Below are 24,294 nucleotides of genomic sequence, written 5' to 3'. Positions count from 1 at the left end.
TCCCAGCCAAGCGAGCCAGGAAATGAACAACTTCAGCAGGTTCCTCCAAAAGAAAGGAGAGAAAACCCCCTTTTGCCAAGAGCAAATACAGACCATTCAGGAATTCCTGGGAGCTTGGGTTAGTTTGTTTGTCTGGTCTTCCTTTTCATTCATAGTCACTGAAAGAGTTTTGTGCCCTTAACTATTGTGTGTGCCACCAGCCAAGCACTGAACGAGGAGGAAATGAGACTTACCCAGTCATTGCTTGGACAGGAGGAGGGAGGCACAGCCGTGCCAGCCTCTGCAGCCATCCTGCCCCAGAGCAGCTGGCAGGAGCTGCCCCAGGGCAGGGCTCCCAATCCCTGCCCACCCACCCTGCTGTGGAAGGGAAAGCTTCACACCACACCAGGCACCACAGCAGGAGCCCCCTGTCCTGGGCAGGGACAGCACCGATGCCACATGCACTACACAGCCCTGCAGCCCTCAAAGGCGCTGCCCAAGCTGCCAAATTCCCCCACCCTAAGATACAGAATGAAAACAAAATACAGGGAAACTTTCAGGCTGCACATGGAATAAGAGCAATGCCTGAAACTCTCGCCACAGCCACAGCCAGCTCGGGGTGGGGGTCTGGCAGAGGACTGCTGTGAGTTATAAAGTGTCCCCCAGCTCAGGGAGGGAGCAGGGCTGCACTTGTCCACAGGAAGGGATACACATCCACTGCTCAACAGGGCAGTACAACACAGCATCTCTTCAATACTACACAGAGGGGCAAGACAGCAGCCAGACAGTGCTGCACACACAGCCTTCAAACCCTTTGGGCTGAGATCAAAGCGACCTTGGGTTGAGAAGGCTGCTGCTCTGCTGTGGGTTAGACCGTCCAAGAGCAGAGCAGCACAGCCAGAATCCAAGAGCAGGAACTAACCCACATCCCACAGAGGCAAAGGCCTTTGGAGGAGCTCAGTGGTAAGGACTGATAGCTCCAGAGACTGCCTGCCACCCTCCAGCTCTGCCAGGCAGGGAGGGCAGAGCCCTGCTCCTGCCCAGCCTGCCCCCCACGCTGCTGCCCGGCAGGAACGGGCATTGCTGCACATCCATGTCAAACACTCGCCCTGTTAGGATTGGCAAGCACTCAGCAACGAGCTGCTCCCTTGCCTGCCAGCTCGAGGGGATGGAGAAAACTCATTAAAGGCAAGACACAGTCTCTCTGGATGCAGAGTAAGGCAGGACGAGCCATGCCAGGCACCCAGCAGCCTGTTTGGATGGAGAGGTGTCAGCCACACCCTGACAGATGATGCAGGGTGGGCTGCATGACCATGTCCCCAAAAGCAGCAGCAGCTCTTCCATTTCATTCCCAACCAGCCTCCTCCTCCTCGCACAGGCAGACAGCCCTTTGCTATCAGAGCTGGCTCCAGACACTGCAGATCCCAGCTGGAGCTGTGCAGGGGGAGCAGACCATGGAGAGCAGGGACCGTGCCACGCTATGACAGTCACAGGCTGCATCAAAGAGCCTTTGCTGCTGTTGTGCACAAACACGAATTCTGTCTGTCCATGGCCCAGCCACAGCCCTGCCAAGCTGCTCTCAGCACCATGGCAGGACATGGCCCCCACAAGTGGGCCCATTGCTCCAGCACCTGGCACACCAGGGCTGCCCCTGCCCAGGGTTTGCTTCAAACTGAGTTCCTCTGCCACAGACACAGAAGAGACATCACAGGCACAGAGAAAACTCCAACCCCTATGGAAAGCAAGCACCATAACTCACACAGCTCCAAACAAGGCACAGGGTGTGTCCCTGGGCAGAGCCCCACTCCCTGAGGAGGAGCACATGGTCCTGAGGAGCAGGCTGGGCTGTCTGCCTGATCAACACAGCCAGATCCTGGTCACAGCATGGCAAGGAGAACATTCCTCAGTTTTCAGCTTGGCTTTTCACAGCACCTCTTCTTGGTGGGAGAAGAAAAGAGGCATCACAGGAGCTGTCAATGATTCCTGGCCAGAAGCAGCACAAAGGAGCCTCACACAAACCCCTCTCACCGTGCCACGCTGCCACACAGCCCTGCAGCTCCCCAGCAACACCCCAGCCCCCAGGGCACAGCACAGGAGCCAGGGAAACAGGGCCGGGAGAGAGACAGGGCTGGGAGAGAAACAAACAGGGCTAGGAGAGAAACAGGGCTGGGAGAGAAACAAACAGGGTTAGGAGAGAACCAGGGCTAGGAGAGAACCAGGGCTACCAGAGAAGCAGGGCCACGACAGAAACTAACAGGGCTACCACAGAAACACGGCCAGGAGAGAAGCAGGACTACAAGAGAAACAAACAGGGCTACGAGAGAAATGAGGCTAGGAGAGAAACAGGGCCAGGAGAGAAACAAACAGGTCTACAAGAGAAACAAGGCCACGTACTCATCCTGCTCCGGGAGCCCTCACCAAGCTGCGGCTCAGCTCCATCCAGCAAGGAAGGCTGGACTGATGGAGGGGTGTGGGAGCCACCTCAGCCTCCTGTCCTCATCACCAGCAGCACACAGCCAGAGTTGAATTCACTGATGCAGGGAAACAGAAGAATCGGGAAGCTCTGCCTGCAGCCAGGGCTGCTCACAGACACGGCCTGGCACAGCTGTGCTGCCCCAGCACCCGGAGCCCTGCTCCCTGCGAGACTCCAGCATGTCAGCAAGCAAATCCTCTTTGCCTATGGGCAAGAGAACTGGAGGGGGGAGGAAAAAAAAGCATCAAGAAACTCTTTGTCTCCAAGCATCCCAGGCGGGCGCACGTGCAGCGTGAGCTTCCTGGCGAGGGCGGAGGGGGGGTCTGGACTTGGGAGCCATCATTTCCGCCCCAGAGCCCTCCGCTCGCTTATTGTCCTCTAAAAATAAAAGTAAACACTGAAGAAGAGCTCTTTGTTTTTATTTCTGCTGTGTCAGAGAGATTTCTCTGATAGCAACAAGTTGTGGGGCCTCTTCCCAAACCTCTGGGAGCTTTCCCAGAGAGCAGAGCAGTGCTGGAAGGCGGTGGGTGTCCCAAGGACTGGCAGGGAAGGAAAGCTGTCCTGTCTTCCCTCCAACCTGCAGCTGCTCATGGTGGGGACCATAAATCCCAGAATGGTTTGGGTTGGAAGGGCTTTAAAGCTCATCTCATCCCACCCCTGCCATGGCAGGGACACCTCCCACTGTCCCAGGCTGCTCCCAGCCCTGCCCAGCCTGGCCTTGGGCACTGCCAGGGATCCAGGGGCAGCCACAGCTGGGGAACAATTCCTTCCCCATGTCCAATCTAACCCCACTCTGTGTCAGTTGGACAGTGGGAAGCCATTCCCCCTTGTCCTGTCACTCCATGTCCTTGTGATGGTGAGCATTACCTGCCCTGGGCAAACCATTTTCCCTCTGTTTCAGCTCACAGAGAAGGCCATTGCCCAAAGTGCAGGAAGCCTCCGTTTAAGTCACATCACTCCCCTTAATAAAGCAGCAAAGCACAAGGAAAGCCAGGAAAGCCATTTTAACACATACAATACATATTTAAAAAATAAGATTGAGATATGCATGTAGATCTCTCCCTGGTCTTGCTTCCAAATCTCTCTTCTTGACAGGCCCAGAGGCTGACAAGGCCAAGCCTGAGCCCTACACAGGCAACATCACTGATTAAACACAAGCACAAACTTCCTCACCAGGCAGCTTCCCTAATCTAAGCATCTCACAGCTTTCCCAGTTGTTTGTTCAGCTTCTTCCTTTACCATGGAGCTGATCTACAAAACTGCAGGGTAATGAGACACACACACACACACATATACACACAATTACCTTTTTTTTGGACCTGCTTTAGGAGTAAATCCAACATTAATAGCCCAAAACATCAGGTATCTTCCATGATTTGATGAAGTTGCTTATCTAAGCAAAACCCTGCAGGAACCAACCTCATTACTCACAGCAAAGCTCTTCCCCCACACCCTGATTAGTGTTTCTTTGAATTTGCCAGTTCCAAAAAAAACCCCACAGATTAAAACAAAAAGATAAAAAAAGAGCAGACATTTGTTTTCTCGATTTGAGTGCTCAGATGGCTTCCCATGGGACCTGTCCCCAGGCAGCTCAGGACACCTGGGCCCTGGGGAATGGCACAAGCAAAGGGCAGTGGGGCTCCTGGAGACAGGAATCACCCATCCCAAAGGCAAGGGGCAGCCCAGAGGGACAGGAGAAGACTTGAGTGGAGCCATGACTGCCATGGTTCCCTCTGGAACAGCTGAGAGCTCCCTGCCCTGTCCTCTGCTGGGACAGGACCTGGCTCCACCCTCGTGGGGACAGATATATTCAAAGATAACGGGTTTGACAGGGCCCCAGCTCCACAACAGCAGCTCATGATTGCAAACATCCTCCCCAGGGCCCGATTACCCCTGAGAGTAATGAGTTGCAATAAGCAGTGCTGGACCAGTAAAGCAGCCCAGCCCTAAGCAATCAAGCAGCCTGGGAATACACACACCAAAGCCTGCTGATAAAAGTGCTGTTAATTCCCTAACCATCCACTCCTTGGCTGCCAAGTTACCCACTGTGTTTGCCTGGGTGGTTTTCCTCCCAGCAGAGCACTGACAGTGATCTGAGTCTGGTTGCAGCCTCCAGGGCACTGCAGGATCCTCCTGAAGCTCAGCACAGCTGGAGGAAGGGAAATCTTTTCTCTCCAAATACAACTCAGCCCCCCAAAATCCCAGCAAAATTCTACAGATTCAGATGTACCAATTTGTGAGTATCAGAGTGTGAAAAAATGGTCATTAGCCCCATCATGTGTCACGCAGGGGCTCTGGGGTCTGGGCTGCCTCCCCCAGCCCAGGCTGGCACCATCATCTTCCTCTCCCTGTGCCAGGCCCTGCAGCACCATCCCTGCTCCAGATAACGAGCTCCAGCATGGAGGGAGAGCTCAGCAGTGCAACCTCCCTCCAGCCTCTGCCAGTATTTCTCTGATCCCATGGCTGGGTCTAGCACAGGAGGTCTCATTCTCCTCAGGCACCCAACCTCTCCTCTTCCAGGGGCTCTGTGAGGCTGCACGTCAGCTCTAGTGACCTGTCACCACTTCACACCACACAAATAAAAACCAAATCAAATCCACAGGAAAGAAGCAAGAAAAGAGAAAAAATTGTTTTGTTACTTGTTAGCTCACCTATGAGCCGGAAAGCCAAGTCACACCTATACAATCTGTGGGCAAGAGCCAGCAGGATGTGTGACTGCTGAGCCTCCAGCATCCCCTGCTGCAGCAGAAGGAACCCAGGACCCAGGGAGGGCTGGGATCCAGGCAGGCCACGAGCCCTGCACAGGAGACACTGGACAGGCAGCTCTCACCTCTGCCCAGCCTGGCACAGCACACCAAAACCCCAGGAGCTGAGCAGCAATGCCAGGCACAGCACCAGGGCCAAACCCAGCAGCAGCTGTGGCATGGCGGGGCTGGCACAGGGACGTGGCACAGGGACTGTGCTGCTGGCACTGCTGCTGGCACTGCTGCCATCCTGCATGGCAGGGCCAGGCTCAGAGCTGGCAGGAGCAGAGCTGTTAACCAAGAGTTGTTAACCATTTAAAGCAGACTGTAACCAAAGAAAAGCCACGTCCCTGTTCAAAACTGACCAGCAGCAGTGTGAAAGAACAGCCCTGTCCTTCCAGGCCCAGCCATTGCAGCTCTGAACTCTTCACACACCCAGCTCACAGAGCAAGATAAGCTGCAATGCATTGTTAATGCACTGCATAGTTACAGCTGGACAGGTGCATGCATTGATTTACTCCATGCACATCTCCTGGGAGCCCAGAGAATGCTCACCAGCTCCCATCCCAGTCTGACTTACAGCCCAGAGCTGATCCAGGCACAGAGGGACACTGCAGCTCTTCAGCATTCTGGTGGGAATGCCTCCATCAGGAGCCATGGGAAGACTTTGGCTTTCCTCTAGGCATCTTAATTCATGTCAGTGTGCTTCCCGATGCTGGCACTGGAGGCAAAATCAACACTAGGAACTTGCCAAGCCTCTCAGCACTGCCATGGCTCCCAGCAGCTGCCTGCAGCCAGGGCCAGGGAGCCCCCAGGGCAGGGCTGGGTGCTGGCAGTGCTCAGGCCATGTCCTGCCAGCCTCCAGCAGCTCACCCTGAGCCTTCTCTAGACAAAGGGCCAACCCCCAAACCCCAGGCACGGGCACTGCTCTGGGCTGCACACTCACCTTTGGGCTGGGAAAGCCTCATGAGCACTCCATGAACGAGGCCACATCCCTCTGAGCTGCTCTCCCACCCAGCTCTCCTCATCCAGCTCCCCATGCTGAGCCAAGAGCACAAGGACAGCCAGAGCTCCCACAGGACACCCACCACCCATGGCAGTGTCCCCTGTGAGAGCACAGCCAGTGTCCCCTCTGGGAGCACAGCAATGTCCCCTGTGAGAGCACAGCAGTGTCCCCTGTGAGAGCACAGCCAGTGTCCCCTCTGGGAGCACAGCAGTGTCCCCTGTGAGAGCACAGCCCCCTCCCTGTCCCTGGAGAGGGCAGGAGTGTCCCCCTCGGGAAGCACAGCACCCAAAGCACTCCACATGCACCCTCACTGCCAGGACATGCTCAGCATTCCCTGCAGAATATCAGGGAAGGCAAAAGCCACTCCTCAGCCCTGCTGTCCCCATCATGCACCAAGCTCTGTGCAGGCAGTGCAGTGCCCCAGGAGGAGCAATTCCTGTGCCAGTCTGTATTACCTGGCCAGCTCTCAGTGTTTCTGTGCAGGGACAGCTCTGGTTGAATTGAGGGAAGAAGGTAAAAGTGGATTCCCCCTTGCTGAGCCCCAGAGCCTGCCCAGCTCCTCTGGGCCCCTCTCACACCCCAGAGGGCGCAGAGCAGGACTCCTGTCCTGAGGAAGGGGGCACAGAGGGGTGACACCACCTGCCCAGGCAGGCAGGGTCACTGTGCCTCTCCCAGGTGCCCTGTCCACTGATCCTCACCAGCTCGAGCCACACACAGGAGGGCTGCAGCAATGAAAAGCAGGACAGCTGTGCTGGGTTTGAGCTCCAGCAGCTCCAGCTGTTTGTCCTCTGCCACCACACCTCTAAGGATCTCTCCTGGAGCACACTCACCTGCTCCTCTTCTCTTCCAAGCCCATCTCCATGTGCTGAAAGCTGCCCCAGTGCCCGAGCCTGGCTCCAAGCTGGTGCCAGCCTGAGGCTGTGCCAGGCACAGAAACCTTCCTGGGCTCAGAGGGTGAGGAAGAGCCCAGCAAACCAAGCACAGAGAGGGCAGGGCTGGCTTTGACTTCCCCACTTCTGACAAATCTAACAGCACACCCCTGCTGCAAGAGGAGGTCACATTGCACACCAAAACCCCTTCTAACCTAGAAGTTATTTCTAAGGCATGTACAGGGGACAGTGGCACAGTTACAGGCCAATCTACAGATCTAAGAAGATCCTACTTCATTTTGCACCTCCACTGATGCATTCCTAGAGAGACAGCAGTTAAAAGAAGTTGCAAATCTTATTTGCACCATCATTAGAGGGAGGAAAAGGAGATTAAGAAGATCTGATAAGATTAAGTGCTTTTAGCCTCAAGCAAACCTCAAAATTAAGTCCCGAGGTAAGAAGAAGAAAGTAATTACCTCCCTGAAAAGCTTTTCTGTTCCCCATAAGGAGAACATTCCCATCAGGACTGGGTGTGCTCAGGGAAATGCTCTTTGATGCACTCAGTGGTACCAAGGTGGGGCAGGGCAAGCCCACTGCAAACGTTCCACAGCCTTTGCATGATGCTCACAGCTCCAGCTGCCATCCTTCCCCAGGCCAGGGAAGGGATCCACGGGAGCTTGGGGCTTTCCCTTCTGGTAGCTGCAGCTCCTGGAGCCCTGCTGGATGCAGCCTGCCCAGAGGCCCTGGGCAAGGGTACAGAGTCACCAGTCAGTGATGAGACTTTTAGGCAAGTTATGTCATAAGTGCAGCCAGGAATGTCTCTGCCTGGAGGGTAAATCCATCCAGTGACCTTCTTGAGTCACTGCCTGCTGACTCACTCCCTTGGGCAGCCTGGGCTGAGCTGTAGGCAAGGAGGTGTCATGGTGACAAGGACTCAGTGACTGTCCCCTAACACAGGAGCCTTGCAGGTTCTCCAGGATGGCAGGAGCTTGTGTGCAACAGCAGTCAGTCCCCCTGTGCTCTCCTGCACTCCCTCCCACCTCCTCATGCCCCAGGCCATCATCACAGGGCAGGGACTTGCTCTGCTCTTGTGCCAGGACAGCTCCAGCACAGCCAGGGAAGGGGAGTCACTGTGCAATGTGCCAAGGAGTCAGGTGGGCAGGAGCAAAAGGCCACAGTGCAGCACAAAGCAGAGAACGGGGCACAGGGAGGCAAGACTGGGCACAGAGAGGCAGGGCTGGGCACAGGGAGGCAGGGCTGGGCACAGGGATGTGAGGCTGGCACAGGGATGCAAGGCTGGGCACAGGGATGTGAGGCTGGCACAGGGATGCAGGCTGGGCACAGAGAGGCAGGGCTGGGCACAGGGATGAAGGGCTGGCACAGGGATGCAGGCTGGGCACAAAGAGGCAGAGCTGGCACAGGGATGCAGGCTGGGCACAGGGAGGCAAGGCAAGGCTGGGCACAGGGATGTGAAGCTGGCACAGGGAGGCAATGCAGGGCTGGCACACAGATCCAGGGTTGGGCACGGGGATGCAAGGCAAGGCTGGGCCAGCTCCTTCCCCCTCACAAACACAAAGATCTCCTCACAGGAGCCATGTGAAAGGGTCAGTGTCAGTGCTTGCTCTGGGAGCACCACACAGGGTCAGAGCTCTAATATTAGAGCACAGATGATGACAGGGAAGCAAGGAAGGAACAATGAAAGAACCATATAAATAGCAGCATTGTGCTTACTGGGTTTCACAGGGCATCTGATGTCAAATGGGATCGCTCACTCAGAGATGAAGTCTCTAATTGATTCCCATCTGACAGTTTCTTATCCAGCACTTGTTCACCGGCCAAACAAGCTGAGTAAATATGCTTTGTTCTACCATTAAAGCAGTGACAAATCATTGGCTTGCAGCAAACCCAGGGTAAACAGCATCCTTGCTCTGGGCCAGATCTCCTCCTATTCCCCTGGCACCCTCCCACTGCTGTGCTGCCCTTGGATGCTCTGCCAGCCCCTTCCTGGCCTGTGTGATGGGGACCAGCACACACTTGGCTTTGGGAAGAGAAGCTGCTCTCTCCAGGGGGTTTGGGCTCCAAAACACCTTTGCAGATCTCAAGTGAAACCTGCTGCAGCCCAGAACATGCATTTCAAACCAGAGACATCCAATCTACAGCCTAGAAACATGAGTCCTTACAGGAGGGAGACCATGATCTGAGCAGAGCCAGCTTAGCCTGGCAGTGCCACACACACATTTTATGGTCAAGCAGAATTCAAGACAGACTGGAGATGTTTTGCCCTAGACACGTTTGCCCTGACCTTTGGAGTGTCTCCAGAAGATTCCAGCACCCCAAAGACCATCAGGAACTGCCAGGTTTTCAGCTCTTTTTCTCCAAAAAAGCTGCTTAGGGAGAATACAGGAGCCTGGGTGCTCCATGGTGCATTCCTGGTACCCACAACTATGGGATGAGGTATGACAGTGGATATATCCCAGGTGAGTCCTTTTTGGATCCAGCTATAGACCTGCTGGCCAAGATTGTGCCTAGTGCCTTCCAAATGAGCCACCTGCCCCCCAAGGTCCAGGCCCTTGTTACCTGCCTGGGGAGCATCACCTCCCTCCATCCATTTTCCATGAACTACCCCTGAGCTTGACTGCCAGCTTCTGGGGTTTGTATAGAGAGATGAGGTGAGCAACAGTCACACCTTCCTCTGACTCAGAGCCTTCATGATTTTGTAAGCCTGGACCAGGTTTTCATTCCATTCTCATTCAATCAAAGCACATTTTATTTCACTCCTGTTCCAGATTGCTGATGGAGCCCCCACACCAGTGCTGAGGTGTCACCACCACAGACTTCTCCATCCCTAACACTCCAAAGGTGACACACAGCTGACCCTTTGCTTCCATCACCCAACTCCTTTCCAGCAACTGAAAAACCCTTCTTAGAAACACAGAGTTGTTACGGTTGGAAAGGACATTTAAGATCACCAAACCCAACCACCCACCGAGCACCACCGCCATGTTCACCTCATCTTTGTGTGCTGGAGCACCAGCAGTGAGAAACAGCTGAGCTGAATCCTGCAGGGATTCATGGGGCCAAGGGTGCTGCTCACCCAAGAGAGCACCTTTCCAGGTGCATCCCACCACCCAGCCAGCACCTGGACCATCAGCACACACCAGGCTTCATGGAAAAGCCAGCTGGTGGCACCTGAGGGAGTGCTGAACACATTGTACCTCCTGCTGTCCAGCCAGCAGCTCAGAGTCTCTCAATTCTCCCATGCTGGGAGTGCAGCATCCCTCAGTGCAAAGCTCCTGGCTCACTCTCCTGCTGCTGTGACCAACAGCAAAGCCACAGTTTGGCCAAAGAGCCATCATCCACACCAACAGCAGAGCATCCCAGCAAATGACACAAACCCTGCTGCCTCAGGTCATGCCAAGCATTGCTGCAGCAGCAGCTTCACCAGGAGGTTTGGCTTAAACACCCTGCGATCCCAGGGTAAGCTCCCTCTTTGCTTCTAGACATTTGCTAAACCTCAAATGGAGGAAATCCAAAGCCCTCAATATTTTTCAAACAGATGATTGCTGAGAGCTAGAGAGACCTTGTGGTTTTGTGAAGGGGCCACTCAAAGTATATATTGCTTTTCAAACCCAGATGAGAATCACTGCCAAAACAAGGGTCTTTTTTCAATTTTGGGCCCAGTGAGGAGTAGGGAGTAGAGGGTGAGGGTAGAAATTTAGTGCACATATTTGCTGTAAGGGCCAAAGTCCTACCTCAAAAGGTGCCTGTCAAGGGACACACCTGAAAACATGTGAGGAAGCAAAAGTATAAAATTCTACCTGAGCCCTACTCTAGGATGTTTCCTAAATGTTGACCTTAGTGCTGAAGTTTGGAATTTTCCTAAGCAGAGCTGGAATGACACAACTGCAGAGGAAGAGGAGCTGAGAGCCCAGCAGGAAGGGGTGGCTGTAAGCAACCAGGATGAACAGCACCCCTGGAGCTGCACACAGAGGATCTGTTTTCCTCCCAAATCCACTGCCAAATGCTCTGACCAGGGCACCCCCAGGTGGTGCCAGACCCATGCCCTCAGCAAAAGCTCATGAGGGAGTGCCACAGCCACAAGGTCATCCTGCAGGAGTGACTCCCAGCCCCTGCTCTGGAGGACTGCAATGCTCTGTCCCCTGAAAACATTGTTGTCATCATCTGGGAAACAGAGGAATAATATAATCACATGTTTCTGATATCTCTGTTTACAACTACATTTCCAAGTCCTCCCCAGAAAACATCTCTTGGGAACATTTCTGTAAGCATAGCTTAGCTGGAAAACCTTGAGCTCTGGCTCAGAGATTAGAGCAAATCCACCTCACGTGGCTCCCAGTGAACTGGGAACAAGTGACAGCTTGGGGCTCAGCTGAGAGCTCAAACAGGAGAAGGGGAGAGAAGGTGGGAACATCCTCAGATGCACTTAGCTGGCCACAGACTCTTGGTTTAGCACATCCTGAGCTCATTGTTTTACACACATGGCAAATATTCCAGGTCAAAAACCACTCAAGTCTATGGCAAGACCTTCCCCCTCAACTCTGCTGCCACTGGACTTGGCCTCAGGCAGCTCCTCTGATTATGCCAAACCAAGTTACTCACACTGGAACCCTTATTCCAGGATCAGACCTGCTGCAATTGTCATTTCTGCAGGAGAATTCCTAGTTACATTTGAATTTTAATGTCCCAACAAAAAGGAGAGTTTGTGATTCTTTAAGCAGTGTTCCCTACTCAGGGTTTGAAGGATACTCTTCATGTTTCCAGTATGTGTGGAGGTAAGATTTACAATGTCCCTAAACTGTCCACTTCCCTGCCTTTAAATGCCTGGGGTGTATGAATGATGCAGCACACCCAAACCACCATCCCTCAGAACCCCCACAGGAACTCCCCATCTCACCCCACCTGCCTGGGGCAGACAAGGAAACATTTCTTCCAAGTCTCCAAAAGCTGGAAGGGAGTTCACAGCAGCTGATGTGTCAGTCAGTGAACAGCAGCACTGAAACCCAAAATCCTTGGGCTCCAACCTGAGGTGCTCCTGAGGGTTGGAAGCAGCACCCTCAGACCCACGGTGAGCCAGCACCCCACCTGCCCCTCCACCAGCACTGTCAAGGATGGGCCTTTCTCCTGTGCTGTCTATGCCAGAGAAGAAAACTTGATTTCCAAACACCTTACACCATCCCTGCCCTAGGGAACGGGTCTGTCCTGTACCACATCATGCCACCCTCTATATGGGCACACTCCTACTAAATCCTCTGTATTTCTACTCACTATTTCTCTCCAACCAGGCTCAAAGGATGGTCCAGAAGGACACAAGTCCCTGCACAAGGTCCCAAAGCACTTGGCCAAGCCATGGAGTTTCAGTGGACTCCACACAGGGCTGTAGTATCAGCCCTGGGGCAAAGGGTTTAGAGCCCATGGCCTGTGCCCACCTCCACCCCGGGCAGATCCTGGTGCCAGGCACACTGAGAGTCCCAGGTGTGAGGCACAGAGTGGCAGAAGTGACAGGGCCCCGAATTCCCTGGCTGTGAAGGATCAGCCTTGCCCCTCTGCCAAGCAGCTCAAGATCTAAACCTGAAAAGCAGAGCAATAAAGGAGCACAGGTAACACGAAACCTCAAGTTTCACCCAGCTCTCTTCCCAGGGAACTGCAAATATTTGCAGTGTTTTATCCAATATCCCTCTGTGTTTGCCCAGTGCCCAAAGATAAATGAACAGGTCACGTACACTTAAGATATAAAGATTTTATAAGACTTCAGCACAAACACCAGCGAGGCTCTGTTGCCACAGGGAAACAATTGGCATCCGTGGGCAGCCAGGGACCCAGAGTGCTGTAGCCTTGCAAGCCCCAGGGATGGATGTTCAGGTCACATTCACCAGTTTGTCCCCACAGGCCAGCAGAAGCCACCCCACAGGACTGAGGCAGCATGGGCACAGCCATGGCTGGAGGTGAGTGCACTTTCAGGAGGTAAGATTTGCTGCAAGCACCTCTGGGAGCCTCTTCCAGAACCTCCCCAAAGGCCAGATGACAGCATGTTCTTGGGCTTTTTGCACTGAAGATGACGCAAGGGGTTGTGACCCTCATGTTCAGTTTGTGTGACCACCCCAGAGCCAGGTCTGTATCCCCACACAGGCAGGCAATGCATCACCAACAGCAACATCCATTCCCTCTACATGCTCCTTTTTCTGCTCTGTTTCTCCTAGAAATGCTCCTGACCAATCCCAGCAGCCCAGTTTCCAAGCTTTGGCTCCCTCTCCCCTACAGCCTGTTTTCAATCATGTGTTAAAAGGGCAAGCAATGCAGAAACAAATCTGCACTAAAGGTCAGCAGCTTCCCCCACCCTGCAAGGCTGAAGGAAAGCCCCTCTGGCCCCAGCAGAGCACAGTCCCTGATCCAGCCCAAGCCATCCCTCTCTCTCCTACCTCAGGCCCAGAACAGCTGGGCAAGGCCAGGACCAGATGAGTTATGGCCAGAACTGGGTGCTACCAGCCCTTGCCATAGCCACACTGGGAGATGTCACTCCAGAGCATCACCACCACAGTTCTGAACAGAACATCATCTCTACAGTTCTGTTTCTCTATTTTTCTGGACACTGTGAGCTCCCAGTGCTCAACAGCATCACACCAGCACTCTGTGCTGGTCCAGCCTCACCTCGAGTCCTGGGGGCAAGTGTTGGGGGCCACAATATCAGAAGGACCTAAACAGGAAAACATCCAAAGAAGGGACATGAGGATGGTGAAGGGTGTGGAGGGGCCATAGGAGGAGCAGCTGAGGGCTTCTTCAACCTGCAGGTCAATCTTCATCAGGGTCTGCAGCTTCAATCTCTGTTCTCTGTGACCAGGGACAGGGCCCAGGGAATGGCTGGAGCTGTGCCAGGGCAGGTTTAGGTTGGATCTCAGGAAAGGTTCTTCCCCCAGAGGGTGCTGGCACTGCCCAGGCTCCCCAGGGAATGGGCACAGCCCCGGGGCTGCCAGAGCTCCAGGAGAGCTTGGACAGCGCTGCCAGGGATGCCCAGGGTGGGATTATTGGGGTGTCTGTGCAGGGACAGGAGCTGGGCTGGGTGATCCAGGATTGGATGATGTGCTTTGTTGAAGGAGCAGCTGCTCTGGCAGCCCCTTCCAGCATCTTTCCCTCCTGCAGGGTCTCCTCTGCTACACTGCCATCACTGTCATTTCAGAGACAACAACTGACCACAAAAATAAAGAGCAGGAGCACTGCTGCCAACCCTCCTGCTTCCCCAAATCCCCCTTGTGGGCAGAGGAAATAACAAGTTCACCCTTAAGGCCTGCCCTTCATCCCAGTAAATTTGCTCTTCCCAGACAGAAACCCCTCAATCCCAGGTAACACACAGACAGAGGCAGAGAACAGGAAAGCTGGATGGTGACCATGGTGAAGCCCCTGCCAGAACCTGCACTGTGAGATAAGGAGCTGGGAACAGAAAAAGCAAAGCTTCCCACCAGAGCAGGGGTGTGCTGGGAGCAGGGCCATCGACACCAGTCCGGAAGGGCAGGCTTGGATCTGGACTCAGAGACACCCATGGGTCCCCACATCTTGGGAGCACACAGGGAAAGGAAGCTGGGCTATTTTTTCCCCCCTTCTCAGAAGATTTGGCTTCATCTGAAGTCAGCCTTACAAGGTCAATGCTCTGGCAGGGACTGGGAAACTTCCGAGATGATTCTGTTGTTTTAATTTTGTAACATTGCAGGACTGGCTCAAATAATAAGTGCAGTTGTTCTCTAGGTACTCAGCCCCCCAAGCTGGGGACAAGGAGCACAATGAAGACCCCATCAATTCCTAAAGAGGAAGGAGTCAGCAAAATGCTGCAGCACTCAGACACCCACGAGTTTCTGCAGCCGCATGGGATCCACCCAAGGGTGCTGAGGAGGTGCTGGAAGAACTCACTGAAGCACTTTCCATCATTTACCAGCACTCCTGGCTTACCCAGCTGCCTGGAGGTGCCAGTGTGATGCCCACCCACAGGAAGAAGAATCTGGGGAACTGCAGGACTGCCAGTGTGACCTCATGGAGCAGATCATCTCAGGGCAAGCAGGCAGCACCTTCAGGACAGCCAGGGAATCAGGGCCAGCCAGCACAGGCCCAGGAAAGGGAGGGCCTGCTTGAGCAACCTGGCCTCCTTCTGTGCCAGGGTGATCTCCTCAGCTGATGGGTAACAAAAGTGTGTGGATGTGTCTACCTGCACTTCAGTAAAGCCTTTGTTACCCACAGCATTCTCCTGGGGAAGGTGGCTGTTCATGGCTTGGACAGGGCACTGCTTGCTGGGTGAGAAATGGGCTGGAGGCCGGGCCCAGAGGGGTGGGGAACAAACCAGTGGTGCTCCCAGGGCTCAGTGATGGGGTCAGGTCTCTTCCAGATCTTCGATGAGCTGGCCAAGAGGGTCCAGGGCACCCTCAGATCACAGGTGACACCAGTTTGGGCAGGGTATTGATCTGCTGGAGGGCAAGAAGACTCTGCAGAGGGATCTGGACAGGCTGCATCCATGGGCCAACACCCCTGCATGAAGATCCAACAAGGTCAGTGCCTGGTCCTGTGTTTGGGCCACAACAACCCCGTGGGATGCTCTGAGAATGGAACGCAGCAGCTAGAACGTGCCCAGTGGGAAAGGGCCTGGGGATGCTGCTCAGGTGGTGCAGCTGAGTGAGACAGGTGTGCCCAAGGGGGACAGAAGGGCAGCGGTGGCTGCTCACACAGCTCCAGGGTGGCCAGGGACCCAGGGCAGGACCATTCCCCTGCACTGGGCACTGCTGAGGCACCGCAGACACTGGGGCCATGCATGACCTGCCCGTGCTTCCTGGGCGCTGCAGCAGGGAGCTTTACACTGCCCAGGAAAGATGAAGCTCTGTTCAAACCACAACCACAAACTCAAATTACCACCTCCAAAGACAAGCCCAAAGCCACAAGATGAGTTTTGTCCCCAGAACTCTCTCCAAGACGAAATAATAAAATATCTTGCACTAAACCTGTGGATCCTGCTGCATTTCCCCCTTGCAGTGGCAGCAGCAGAGCCCCCTCAGTGCACACCCACACACAGAGACCAGACCAGCTTCACCACCCTCGTGGCTCGGGGTGTATTTGCACATTTTTATCACATTATGTATGTTTGCCCAATTCATTTCACTACAATGGGAGAAGAGCTGGAAAGCTAAATTAAGCTGCAGAGGCAGGAGTGTTAAAAAAAGATCAAAGGTCCGTCATTTAAAATTAATTAATTCAAGCTTGAACTATTAACATAAATTAACAATTCAAACCACACACAAGAATATACCCCTTTCCAAGTAATTTTGAAGAACCTCTAGTGCTGCAAGATAAGGTAATGGCACATTCCATTCATTTGCAGGATGCACAGCAGTGGTTAACCTCCACTTAATTAGAACTAATTGTAATTTTGTGGGAATAGGGCAAGCACACATTGTAAGAGATCCTCTTGACATTGCACCTCACAGGGAGGGCACAGAGCTCTTTATGCCACCTCTCCCTGCACATTCTCCATCTGCAGCCCCCATACAGGCTCAGCTGGCAGAGCAGAGGCATTGCACACAGGGCCACAGCTACCAAGGCAATAGACAGCACAGGATTTCACTTCTACAGCATCCCTGCTATGGCAAAGGAAAGGAACATGGACACAAACACCAGAGTCACTGAGGAAGGGCTGCAGAGAGCTGCAGGAGCAGCAGCCCATGGCAAATAACAGGCAAAGAGCACACAAAGAGCATGGAGGAACACCAGCACTGAACCTTGCTGGAGCTGTGCCACACGTTGCAAGGTGTGACATTGTGAGAGGATGGGAAAGCTCAGCCCTTCCAAGGAGCCTGTACAGCAGGGTGAAACCCCCCTGCCCAGGCTCAGAGCCAAACCTGCACCTGCCAGGGGGCCAGGATGGGTCACAGAGTGAGCCCTGTACCCCACAGCCCCTGTGCTCTGCCCTGCCACCCAGCAAGGCCCAGAGCCAAACCTGCCCCTGACAGGGGGCCAGAGGGGTCAGGATGGGTCACAGCATGAGCCCTTGGCTGTGCCACCCACAGCCCCTGTGCCCAGCTCCCTGCCACCCAACAAGGCTTGGAACCAAACCTGCACCTGGGCCAGGATGGGTCACAGAGTGAGCCCTGTCCCACCCACAGCCCCTGTGCTCTGCCCTCCCCTGAGCACAAGGCACATCCCCTCTTCAGCAGCCTCACCCACCAAACCAGTCCTGGCCAGGAGCCAGCACTGAGCTGGAGCCTGGGAAGGCTCCTGGCACCATTGGTGCCTCCAGCTTCACCACCAGCCCTGCTCCAGCCTTCCCCCACGGGCTCTGCCTCCTCCCCAGCCTGGCCCAGCTCCCACAACAGCTCCATGCACACTTCTGCTCTCACCTATGCAAAATAACCCCACACTGTGGGATGGCCTCCAGCTCCATTAACCCAAATTGATGCAAACCATAATTCAAAGGAGTTAAAGACATCCACCCTAAAATTCTTCAAATTTGCCTAAATCTTCTTAAAAGGCTCCAATTCCTGTTCTACCTGAAGCTTCTCTGCAAGTGGCAGGAATTGCTGCAGGGTCACAGGGGCTGCACCCACCTGGGCAATGCCAGCCCTGAATGTCCCCCAGGAGCCAGGGGACACCCAGGCCTGCCTGCCCTGGGGACTGACCCCACTGGGACCCACAGCAGCAGCACAGCCGGTGCTCACAGGACACAGCTGCTTCCACTCACACCCAGGGAGGGAGGGAAGGACCAGAGCCTGGAAACCAGAGGTCCCACTCTGTGGCAGCTGTGTTACAGGTGCCCACAGAAGGTAGATTTTAGAATTTAGAATGAGATGGCATTTAGGGTCCATGCCAGCCCAGAGCAGTGTGTGGTTCTGTGAAGCACTGACCTCCCCACATGGGCGCTGCCAGCCCAGGCAGGGTGCCCTGCACACAGCACATGTGCCCTTGGCTTTTCACCACCTTCAGCCTGAACTGCTCACCCCTGAGGACACCTCCTGCCACCGCCAAGCCAAGCAAAGCAGTGACTTCATCGCAGCTTCCTTCACCTAAATTGTCTCAGGAGACCCCGGCGCTGCTTTCCAGCATCCTCCCCACGCAGCTGCACGCCCCCGCTTCCTTCCTCTGCCTCACATCACCTCCCTCAGGCTGCCCTTAGCCTCCAGCCTGCCTGTGTGCTGCAGGACAGCCAAACCAGCCAGGGACAGGGACCCCTCCTCTCCAGGGCTCCCACACACAGCAAGAAACCTCCAGAGGCTCCTCAGGGTCACTGGGGCTGATAAAGAACCAATGTGAGCTCCTGGGGAGAACAGGCAGGGCAGGATCCGCACCAGCTCAGGGTCAAGCCCAAGAACAGGGAGCAGTAGCATCAGCACTCTCTGCCCTGAGCTTGGGAACTTCTCTGAGGCACAGGCAGAGGCACATTTGCACCCAACCTGCTCTGTCCATCTCCCCAAAAAACACGGGATGGCATCAGCATGCCGAGGTGGCGAAGCACAATCAGCCAAGGAAGGAAAATGCCTGCAACATCAACAAAAACCTGGAAATATTTTGGAAAGAGATATTTTCATTCTGTTTTTCTGTGAGGCACAGCCGAAAAAAAAAAAAAAAGGTGCTTGAAATAATTGTATTTAAAGCTTTTTGAAGCACCATGTTGCTCAGCCAGCTCCACTAGACAGACACTCCCCAGCACCATCCCCAGCAGGCTGATGACATTCCTGAGGGTTCCTCTGGATGTGGCCAGGGCCCAGCAAGTACAATTAAGGCAAACCTAGTTTAAAAACAATAGCACATGGTTTTCAGACTCATCTGGTTGCTTTTACCAAGCCTGTGCTCCCAGCCCGAAAATAATCTATCAACAAAAGTGTCTCCATTGATTTGGAGGGACTTCAGCTCAGCACACAAACTGTAACATCCACCTGCCCTCTCACAGGCCAAAACTGTTCTTGAGATCATGCTTTTGTCCTCAAAGCACTCCCCATGATTCAGGCAGGCTGCTGTCCCTCACAGAGCCATGGAATGGTGGGAAGGGACCTTTAGGACCATCCCATCCCACCCCTGCCATGGCAGGGACACCTCCCACTGTCCCAGGCTGCTCCCAGCCCTGCCCAGCCTGGCCTTGGGCACTGCCAGGGATCCAGGGTGGGCACCCTGTGCCAGGGCCTGCCCACCCTCACAGGGAACAATTCCCAATATCCCATCCATCCCTGCCCTCTGGCAGTGGGAGCCATTCCCTGTGTCCTGTCCCTCCATCCCTTGTCCCCAGTCCCTCTGCAGCTCTCCTGGAGCCCCTTCAGGCCCTGGCAGGGGCTCTGAGGTGTCCCTGGAGCTTCTCCTCTCCAGACTGAGCATCCCCAACTCCATCAGCACTTGGGATGCTCCTTAAGAGCAGAAGGGGCACAGTGTGAATCAACCCAAAACATCAGCATCACACATGGTGCTTGTGACTTCATATTTTCTAAATTTTTAGGTTTGATAAGTTTGAACAGCTCCATTTCTCCCTTAATTGGTGCAATTGTTTTTAACCCTGCTCCTGGAGCCACGTTGCCATGGCTACCCTGCACCAGCCTGGGCGAGCGAGGTGTATTTTTAGAATTGCCAAAATACACATCTCTAACAGAGCCTTTCTGGACAGAGCTCTCCTTGTTCCATCACAGAGGAATTAAGGCATTCAATGGAATTAAAATGTGGGAAATTCAAAACAGATTAAGAGAGAGGCCCGCGGTGCAGCTGGTGCACGGCACTGGGTGGTGCCTGGGGCTGGGCTGGGGCTGGGGACAGGGCTGGGGACAGGGTTGGGGACAGGGTTGGGGACAGGGTTGGGGACGGGGCTGGGGACAGGGCTGGGGACAGGGCTGGGCTGGGGACAGGGCTGGGCTGGGGACAGGGCTGGATTGGGGCTGCACACCCTGGGACAGCCCAGTGACCAGGTGCTGCCATGGATGGAACCCACGTGGGCTCTGTGGGTCAGCAGGGAAGAGCTGCTCAGGGCCCATGGGGCTGTGCCTGAGGAGAGCTTAGGGGTGGGGGACAGATGAACACAGGTGACATTGTGGGGGTGTCAATAGGCCACCTGCTCAGGACACAGGTGAGACATTCTGGCAAATGGCAGAGGTCCTGTGTTGGCAGATTCTGATCCTCACCCAAATGTGTGCTGGAGGAACAGCACAGTGGGACTCAGGTGGCACCTGGGAGCACTGGTGACAGCTCCCTGACACAGGAGAGAGGGGACAGCACAAAGAGACACCTGCTGGGCCTCACTGCCCATGAGGAAGGACTGCTCAGGGATGTGAAGGCTTGAGCAGCCTTGGCTGCAGCCCCACACGTGTGGGGACACTGATGGAGCAGCAGCCCCAGCAGGCCCCTGTGAATTCCTGACAGTGACACTGGGCTGGCCATGGCCAGGCAAACCCTGAGGTGCAGAGATCCATCCCCTCAGACTGCCCAGCTCCAGCACTCCTGGCACCCCTCCAGAGAGCCCCTGCCCAGCAGAGCTCCCTCAGCTTCAGGGCAGAAAACACAGCTGGGCTGAGCCACAAGGAAATACCAGGAAGGAAATGGAAAGTGTAGCAAAGATTAACACCATTTTCCCTGAAGTCAGCAAGGGGATTAAGGGGAGGGAAAGCTGGGGGCTCCAGCATCAACTTGTCCTTTAGCAGGAATGAACCATTTGAAAGAAGCTGCTGAGCTGTGGCACTGTGAGCTGACCCAGGTTCCTGCAAGGACCCATCAGGGACAAGGGACAGCACAAGCAGAGGAGGCCACGGTGCCAGAAAGAGCCATCCCCTGCTCCAGCCCTGTGATGCTGCAGCTCTGCTGTCCCTGCACCCCCAGGGAGCTGCCAGGCAGAGGCTGGAGAGGAACCAAAGAACCTTTCACCTGCAGCATGGCTGGGATGGCTGAGCTCAGCCTGATTTTGGATCAGAAGCTGCACTCAGACTCAGCTCACAGGTACAGGACTGGAGAGAGACCGAGGGCACAGCAGGTCCTGGGGTGGCACAGCCCACCCTGAAGGAGGCACAGGAGAGGGTCTCCATCAGCACAGCTGAGGGTCTCCACCAGCACAGCTCTGTAATGCTGGGCAGCAGCTGCACATGCAAAGCCACGTGCAGAACCATCCCACCTGCAAGGGAAGGCATGGCCTGCTGACAGCCATTGCTCCTGAGCCAGGGCACCACCACTGCAGGGGCTCTCAGCACCCTGGCCACCCACCCTGGTGGCCACAGGCTGTCTGTTCAGGAACACACCAATGACATCAGGAAACGCAAAACAAAAAATGAAGAGAATATTCTAGAGGTGCAAATACCCAGGAGCGAATCTTCTGGTTTACAGAGCAGCTGTGTTTGAGAGCTCCTAGGGTCTTGAAAATTTACATAGACTAGAGAAAAGAATAGCTCAGAGAGACATTTACATGCTGTAAGTCAAATAGGATCATAAACATGAAGACAACAGCAGAGTCCAAAGATGTTCCTGCTGCTAAAGCCTCTCTGAATCCCCTGCAGCCACTCTTCCCACAGGAGCCATGCCATGGACCATGACTTTCCTGGCTGAAGCTGGGCTCTGCCAGCAGCACTCCAGGGGCACTGTGCAGCTGGAAAGATGCCCTCTCAAAAATCATCTGCACAATTCATTTCAGAGTCAGAGCAGACTGCCAGCAGCTCCAGTCATGCTGTCCCATCCCTTTCACAAGGACATGAGTAATTATTGAGCACTCTAGCTACTAAAACTGATTAGAGCAAAACAAACTAATTTTGTTGCAAGGCAATGCTGTGACCTCGCTAACGATGGTAGTAATGGGCTAACAACATTTCTCCCTTACACAGCGATGTCTTTCATTAGTGCTCAAGCTGTTTTGTAAAGGAGCTTAGTGCATTCCTATAAACTCATTTGCATAGGAGGAGACCCAAGCCAACACCCGCATATCCAGAGGCTGCTCGCTGGGAAGCAATCTGGATTGAGAGCTTGGAGAACATCACCCTGCAGCCAGGAACAACAGCCCGAGGAGCAGGGCCGGTGTGGGGGCAGCCCTGCCCTCCCTGCCTCTTCAAAGCTGCTGCATCCCAGCCAGACCTGCACAGCAGCTTTGCTCCTCCTGCATCACAAACCTGCACCTCTCATCTCATCCTTGTGAAGGAGGAGAACAACTCTGGGCATCCACACTCACCATGAGACACATTGCACAGCACAGTTATTAACCTCCCTGCGTGTGGAGCTGACCAGCAGCTCCTTAAAGCTCTCACAGCTCCCCTCCTACAAGGCATTAGCCATTACACAGAGCTCCAGCTGCCCTCCAGCCAGTCTGATGTCCTGCACAAGGCACACCAACAAGGATCCTTCCCAAGAACTCCATGAAGAGCCACCTTTGCAAATTCTGCTTTCCCCTTCATCCTTTGTGCACTTACAGACACGCCAGGGACGTTGAGCATGTACCAGCTTCAGAGCAAGCTGCCCCAGCAAGGGCATCTCTCCTCATGCCCGACAAGAGAAGCTGGGATCTGCCAGGTTCAGCCCCTGCCCGATGCCCTGAGGGCTGGGACAGGGATCCTGCTGCTCCAGGAGGGGCTGGGATCCCAGCGGGCAGCAGGAGGCAGATGGGGAGGGCTGAAACACCTCTCGCTCAGAATCACCTGCAGTCAGGGCCTGATTTAACCCACCCCTGTCACAGAGTCAGCAGCCCAGGCACCACACAGCTCCCACCCCAAGGCCAAGCCGAGATTTCCCCTACACTTGGAGCAGCAGGGACAACAAAACCTCAAGATAGTTCTGCCCATAACATCCCATCACCCAGCCTGCCTTCCCCCTGCCCTGCAGCCAAAAGCCTCAGGGCACTTGCTAATCACTAATCACTAATTAACAAGATCTTACAGCTCTGCTTTGGAGGAGGGCTGGGAAATCACTTCTCCACATCTCAAAGATAAGGAAAAGCCCGGCACAAAAGGAGATGATGCTCTTTGAGGTCCCCACAGGCCTGTCTGGAGCTCGGCAGCTGAACCCCCCTGGCCTTGCAGGGCTGCACCAGCAGTGCTGCCTGCACCTGCTGACAGGTGAGGGGTTTGTGGCCATTGCTTTACAGTTCCCAGCCAAGGCTCACACACGGGTTAAATGCATTTGAAGAAAGGATTAGCCCACTTACCCCTCTGCACTGTTAGAAAGGGATGTTTGTGCAGCAAAACAGCAAAGATTCGATCTAAGGAGATCAATCACAGCCAGAGAGCAACCACTCTGTTCCCACTGAGCCAGCACTGTATGGCAGGGGGAGCTTCACCTGAGCTCACATCCCAGGGACTCCTGGGCTTCTTATGCAGCTCACACATTCTCAGCACTCCATGAAACACTAAAAGCAGGATAGGCAGCTGCCCTGCCCCACTCTTACCACTTGCAGGCTCTCACAGTGTCACTCACGATGCTCTGAGAGGCAAAGTCACCCTCTGCCAACTCTGTGCTGCAGACATGAGCACAGAGCACCTCCAAGTGATGTCCCCAGGTGCCTCCTGTAAAGAAATACAACCAAAGCTGGGTGTTAGACTGGTTACACACACCCAGAACCAGGCTGGATACTGGCACCAGGGTGACGTGCAGGCACACAAGGAACATTCACCTGAACGTTCTACAGCCATGGGGAAAGGGGCAAGTTCTTGAGACAAGTAGGTTTCTGCCTCTCTTTTGGAAGAAGGCTTACAAATGCTAATCCCAAAGCACCCAGAACAGGGACAACCCAGCACTACATCCCTGGCAAGGTGGAGGAACAGCAAGGGGAGAAATGGCAGCCCAGAGGCAGCTGCCTCAATGCAGGCAGAGCAGCACTGGAGCTGCCAGAACGTGCTCAGCACAGCAGGATCAGACCCCCTTGCCAGCACCAGTGGGAACAGCCTCACAGCAGCCCTGCAGAACACCAAGCAGATCTCAGCCTCCCTCATTTTAGCATCTCTTTTTTCCCTTCAGGTCACTTTTAAGTCACTGAAATCCCTGTGTAAGTCTGGAAGCCCTTGTACTCTGGTGTCTCTCCAGGAGCTTCCAAGCCATCAAAAGAAAACAATTCTACCAAATTCTCCCTGCTTCCCTTTTTAACTCCCTGCCATGCAGGCACCAAATCTCTGAGGCAGAGGAGCTCAGCCCAGGACCTGAGCCTTGTTTCACACTAAATTTGGTCTGCCAGACATCCAAAAAAAAAAATCACATCAGTCATTCTGCTTCAGAGCTGGTTTCTCAGCATGGAAAATTACA

General features: G+C 54.4%; 1 protein-coding gene across 3 annotated transcripts in view; it reads right to left on the bottom strand.

The window, feature by feature from the left end:
* The window catches only part of LOC102073378 (ankyrin repeat and fibronectin type-III domain-containing protein 1), a 241,693-nt gene that overhangs the window by 213,494 nt on the left and 3,905 nt on the right, over nt 1-24,294 (bottom strand). For 2 of the 3 annotated variants that reach the window (XM_074553160.1, XM_074553158.1), the window contains exon 2: nt 23,444-23,561. The gene's annotated coding sequence lies outside the window, so the exon portion shown is untranslated. Of the gene's footprint in view, nt 1-2,373; nt 2,649-23,443; nt 23,562-24,294 lie in introns of those variants that run through there. The other variant, XM_074553159.1, reaches the window with a different exon arrangement.

Source organism: Zonotrichia albicollis, chromosome 16 (assembly GCF_047830755.1).
Source record: "Zonotrichia albicollis isolate bZonAlb1 chromosome 16, bZonAlb1.hap1, whole genome shotgun sequence".
Lineage (NCBI taxonomy): Eukaryota > Metazoa > Chordata > Aves > Passeriformes > Passerellidae > Zonotrichia > Zonotrichia albicollis.
The sequence above is the reverse complement of the archived record's forward strand: the minus strand, read 5'-3'. Positions and strand labels throughout refer to the sequence as shown.